Raw genomic sequence first — 6,397 nt, 5'->3', positions numbered from 1 at the left:
AATTTAGACAGCTATGTGAAACTGCTGAGGACTGTGGTCACTCCTTGACTGGAAAAGGTTATTGCTGGAAGGCCATATGTGTAACAGAAGGATTTGGCTCCTTGCCATACCTCTAGAAAGAGAAGCGGTTGTCAGAAAATGTCTACAACTTTGCTATCCCTAATTTCTAGACTCCTAATCCCCCTGATTGTAATCCCATGGATTACTGTGGGTGGGGTGCAGTTGACAAAGGCACCAACCACTCTGGCTGCAACACCAAGGCCAAACTAGTGACCAAGATCAAGGAAGTGTTTCAAGATCTTCCAAGGGACACAGTGAGGAATGCATGAACCAGGTTCTGGGGCCATCTTGAGGCTAGGGTGGAAACTGAGGGCAGCTAATTTGAATAAACTCTTATCTCCCTGCCATGATCTATTTTTTAAATCTTTTATTCTTTACTTATTTCAGTCATTAGACTATGGCCTCCATCCATCCGTCATCTCTCTCACTGCAGCTCTCCCTTTAAACTACTTGCTTACCCATTAATATTGTCCTATATAAAAATATAGCAAAAAATAATTATAAAAAGGTGAAATAAATAGGTTGAAGAATGGTAGGGCAGTAGAGATTTAACAGGAGAATACTTGACTGGTGACCCATTGACATATATTCCAAATTCCATCATTATCACCATTATGTGATTGACCAATTCCATTACCATTAAGGGGCAAGTCCGTTATATCGACCCCCAGCATTCAACTGATTCTTTATTCCACCGACTCTGAAAGGCTAAGTTCAACCCCTGCGTAATTTGAACTCATAACGTAAAAACGGACGAAACGCCGCTAAGCTTTTCGTCTGGCGTCTTAACAATTCTTCCATGTAGCCGCCTTACATTACCATCCATGTTAATATTATCATTCTCTTTTTAAGGCAGCGAGCAGGCAGAATCGTTAGCATTCTGGAAAAAATATTTAGCAGCATTTCGAACGTCTTTACGTTCTGAGTTCAAATTCCACCGAAGTCGACTTTCGGGGTCAATAAACAAGTATCACTTGAACATTGGGATCAATGTAATCGACTTACACACTCTCCCGAAATTGCTGGCCTCGTGCCAAAAATTTGAAACTAATATTATCGTCTTCTTGCAGGTTGCAGGAAGAATACCCATGAACAACGTTTTTGTAGAATGCAGTGTTTCTCTTCTTGAGTACGATTGTTGCTGAGAGAAGCTAGTCCTGGCTTCGTACGTGAAGTCATCAGGAAATGTTTCTTTGGGAGATTATTACCGACCTACAGGATGTTATCCGCTTCGTTTCTGGGAGCTTGGTGTATATCTATATATATAAAAATGAGAATGTGTGTCTGTCTGTCTGTGTGAATCCCTAAAACTCGAGAACTACGCAACCAATTTCATTCAAATTTTACACATGCCTTACTTAGGGTTCCAGTTGTGTTTTAGTCAAAAAAAATTATTAACTTCTTGCAGAGTTCGAGCACACGGCAACATAATATCTCCTCCACTATTTAAGTATTACGTGTCAAAAGTGAAACAAAAACACTCATGTCAAATACTTTCACTTTAAAAATGAAACTATTCCACTAACTGAAACAATCACATTTCGATACTGTAGTGACAGATGCTTTCACAGAGAGAGAGAGAGATGTATATGTATACATATACATGTATATGTACACCATTTCGATACTGTAATGACAGATACTTTCAGAGAGAGAGAGAGAAAGAGAGAGAGAGAGAGAGAGATGTATATGTATACATATAGATGTACACGTATATGTATATATATATAGATCTATACATACATGTATATGTATACATATGTGTAGATGTATATATATATATATATATAGATGTACACATATATACATGCATACAGATATCTATACATATATACACCCATCACACACACATACACATGCACACAAACACACACATTAGTCATTTGTTTTCTTATCCAAAACTACGTCAAAAGTACTGAATGGATCTTTATGAAATTTGGAAATTATATTCTTTGCATAACGGCCATAACTCCCATGAAAATTCATATATTTTTGATGTTGATGAAATTTTAACCCGAACATAACAGATGAGCATTATTTAGAAAATGATGTCACACGTTATTGAGGCTACCATTCTTTCTGGATGTGCAAAAGGGGATGACGTCTTTATTCCAAGAATTCCTCTTACTCCATCAGGAGCAGACATTCCTTTTACATTCAGAAGACTACAATTCCCCCTTCGTGTGACTTTTGCCATGTCCATAAACAAATATCAGGGTCAAACACTGTCTGTAGCTGGTCTTCTCTTGGAAGAGCCCTGCTTCTCACATGGACAACTGTATGTTGGCTGCTCAAGAGTGGGCAGCAACAAAAAACCTATTTGTATATGCTCCACAAGGGAAAACAAGGAACATAGTTTACAACGAGGTGTTATAATCACAACAGCAAGAAAGTATGTACATGATCACCTTCCTTTACGAAACTTCATTGACTTTCATATATTTATATTGATATACATATATATACGTGTGTTTGGGTGCGTGTGTGTATATACATCTCTATATATAAAGATGATGCGTAGTCTAGACGGCGTTTTTAGATTTCATTATTCTCTTTAACCCGGGCAACGCCGGGTATTTCTGCTAGTATATATATATATAGATATATATGCTGCCTTTGTTTAGAAAGTGCTGTCTGAGCGAATCACACGGCACTCGAAGCCTCTGTATACTTTCTCCCTCTCCTGAGATAAAATCTGTCAATATCACCATTTCAGTGGAAATTTGCTGTCAATGTCGGAGTCTCGCGGGTCTTAATGTCTATAGAGCAGATTTGCTCTATAGATCAGTCGAATATCTCAAACCTTGATATCAGTACCGGTACTGAAAATGCATAGCGAGATATCGTCTTGAAAGACGATAGCTCTGGCTGTCGTATCTTTTGATCTCTAGTATATTATGTAGTTACTGTATCCTTTATTCACAGTATCTTTGTCTGATATATTTTCAACAATAGTTTGGTAATTGTACCATTCGCTGTGTAGAACAAGTTCAGATTGAGAGAGACCATTGTATGTGTGTGTGTGTGCGTCCTCACACCTACGCATAACGCTGAAAGGTCAGAAGTCGAATAGACTCCAATTTCCCGAAGCTAATTCATTTTGCGGTCTATGTTGTCAGGAATTTTCCATCTGATTTGAACTCACAAGGCACATAGAAGTACAGAGTTGAGGAGCTGCACAGAATGAGCGCCCAATTACAACATATGAATATGAATGCCACATCTGCAGCAGAAATGCAAGTCATTTGTGGGCTTTAAAAAGTTATTGTAAGTCCGTTGGTCTCAGAACAAAAGAAACGGAGAAACACGCAAATTTGTCAGACAGTCACCTCGTGTGTGTGTGAGTGTGTTTACTCCGACCTGTCTGCTAATATAAACCGTACAAACTTTATGCTGACCTGTTGCTTTTATTTAAACAAGCTAAACATAAATATTATTAATGCCAAGTTAAAAACTAGACCATTCTATTTTACATAAATAAATAAGGATCCGATATCACTATTTTATTTAGTTGTGACGTGTCCTGCTTCGTCTTCAACAATCAGATTTCAGTTAACTCGTTCTTATTCACTCGTATTTTGTTTTCTTTTATGGTGTGCAAACAGAAGAAAGCATATCAGATTCGAAAGAAACGATTGAAGTTGTATTGCAAAAATAGGTTAAGAGAATTCGTAGTAGAATAAAATAAGCTTGCGTGTTGCGAGATAAGGTAGCAAGCCATAGAAGAGATAGATAAAAAGACAATTGTGAGTGACTGGACACGAGACAAGCAGACGAGATGGTGGATCATTCATAATTTCGTTTTTCTACCATATGTACAAAGGTCTGAAGTATTGGGGGATGCAGCTAGCGGATTACATCGACTCTAGTACTCAACTGGGTGGTACTTATTTTATAGACCTCGAAAGGATGAATGATAAAGTCAACGAAGACGGAATTTGAACTCAAAACGTGAAGCCAGAAAAAAATGACGCTACGCATTTTGCCGGACGTGCTAACAATTCTGTCAGCTCGCCAACTTTTTTAGTCGTCCATAATTTGAGAGAAGTAGTGCTTAGCGCGAGCAGATATAGAGATTCTCTTGGCCCTCTCATCCATGACATAGGGTAATAAACTGGATGTGACAGTTGGTGAGAGAGAGAAAAGGGATTGATGAAACTAGCTGGTACTCACCATAGTAGGGTAGACTGGAGCAATGTGAATGAAGTACCTTCCTGAAGGACACCAGTCGCTAGCTGGTTCAAGAAGTAAACCCACAACTTCACAAACAGCGAATCAGCATGCCTTCATAAGGCCTTAAACTATATTTTTAGAAATCCACAGCGCATATGGATAGCCTCTGTGGTGCCTCACATGAGAGGCAGCGATCTGGCAGGTAAAGGTACCACGTGGAACATACCATAACGTTATTTAAAGCACCTGTAATTATTTGGCTTGATGAATGTATTAAAATATTTTTAATTAATGTGGTTTAGTCGCAGGCATGGCTGTGTGGTTAAGAAGTTCGCTTTGCAACCACGTAGTGTCGAGTTCAATTCCGCTGCGCCGCATTTTGGCAAGTATCTTCTTATAGCCCTTGGGTGGACTGACGCCTTGTTAGTGAATTTGGTTGATGGTAACTCCGTGTTTATGTTTGTCCCTTGCCCCTAATTTGACAACTGGTGTTAGTTTGTTTATGTCCCCATAATCTAGCAGTTCGGCAAAAGAATGCGATAAATGACTTTCAGTGACTGAATTGCGGCCATACTAGGGCACTGCCTTGAAAGGTTTTGCTCGAATCAATCGACGCTAGTCCTTAATTTCTTTTAAAAGCTTGGTCTCTTTTGCCGGGCTGTTAAGTTGTGTGGACTTGAAGCAAACCATGGATTAAATCTACCACTGAAGTATGCCACGGCAGGATTTGATCTCATAACCCAAACGACGGGAACAAATATCACAAGACACCCGGTCTGATATTCTAACAGTTCTGTGAACCTACACCGGTGAGTTGATGCTCTTTTATTGACGCCGAAAGAACAAGAGACAAAGCTCTATCGACGACTCTAATTGGTCACTTGGTTCATCACCCGAGTACGCAGTGGCAGAATTTAAACTCAGAACGTAAAGAGCCGGAACAAATGTCGTAGGGCGTTCGGTCCGGCATTCTTACAGTCCAACCAATCCGCTCTGGATTTGTGAAACTTTGGTAAAATCGTTAAAGCATCGAAAAAATGTTTTGCAGTATTTCTTTTGGTTATTTACTTCCTCGGTTCAAATCTCACCATTGTCTACTTTGTCTTTCATCCCTCGGGTAATAAACGTAGCTGAGAGAGTGGGATAAGACGGGGGTCCGCCCCCAGACGACGCTTTTATTGGTGGGGGGCACTTCTGGGTCTGCTCGATAAGCAGATCGAGGGGAGGGGAAAACTGAAGGTTGACCCAAGTGACACAATCTAGCTACGTCACAACGCTTTGCAGTTAATAAGATATGGTACCAGTAAGAAATGGGGTCGAAAACATTGTCTAATTTCCCTCCCCATCAAAATTGCTGGATTTGCGTCTAAATCATCATTATTGTTACTTTATTCTCTCAAAGACAGCGCGATGGCAGAATCGTTAGCGCGTCGAGCAAAGTGCTTAGCAGCATTTCTTCAAACTCTTTACGTTCTACGTTCAAATTCCACCGAGATTGACTTTGTTTGTCCCCTCTATGTTTAGCCCCTTGTGGGCAATAAAGAAATAAGAAACTACCCGCATCAGCTGTTAGCTGTCGAGACATTGCATCCTTCAAAACGTCCGTACTTCCTGAAATTCACCAGCAGTACACCTAATGTCCTCCTCTCTTTTTCTTAAAACGGTTCACCCAACCCCTAAATTGGTTTTGTGCGAAAATTTGACACCAACATTTAGATTTCTATCATGGAACCCGTAATGGTTGGAGTCAAACCTCACTCGATAGCTTTTCCTATTTACACTTTGCCACTTGCCATTACATACTAAATACCTACCAGATTTGATGGCATATAAGACGCACTTTTATTTCAAAACACGTCTCAAAAATGTCACCCTGGGTCCAATATGCGAAGTTGGGCCTCTCATGAGCTAATTTGGTCCCTGACACTCACTACTAAAGACTAATCTTAATCCAGACTCCATAGCCTGGATCCATTATAATGATATTTACTTAAACATTATTATTACTTCTAACGTAAAAGAAATTATCATAACAATGGACCGGCGAGATTCACCACTACAAGCTAATTCATCACGTCTAAATATGCTTAAACACTCTCCTACAAATATTGAACTGGAATTCACAGAGGAAGGGGCATAACTGAAAGTAAATGTCGCTAGTGGT

The sequence above is a fragment of the Octopus bimaculoides genome, chromosome 9, assembly GCF_046866305.1.
Source record: "Octopus bimaculoides isolate indiv1 chromosome 9, ASM4686630v1, whole genome shotgun sequence".
Taxonomy (NCBI): domain Eukaryota; kingdom Metazoa; phylum Mollusca; class Cephalopoda; order Octopoda; family Octopodidae; genus Octopus; species Octopus bimaculoides.
The sequence above is the reverse complement of the archived record's forward strand: the minus strand, read 5'-3'. Positions refer to the sequence as shown.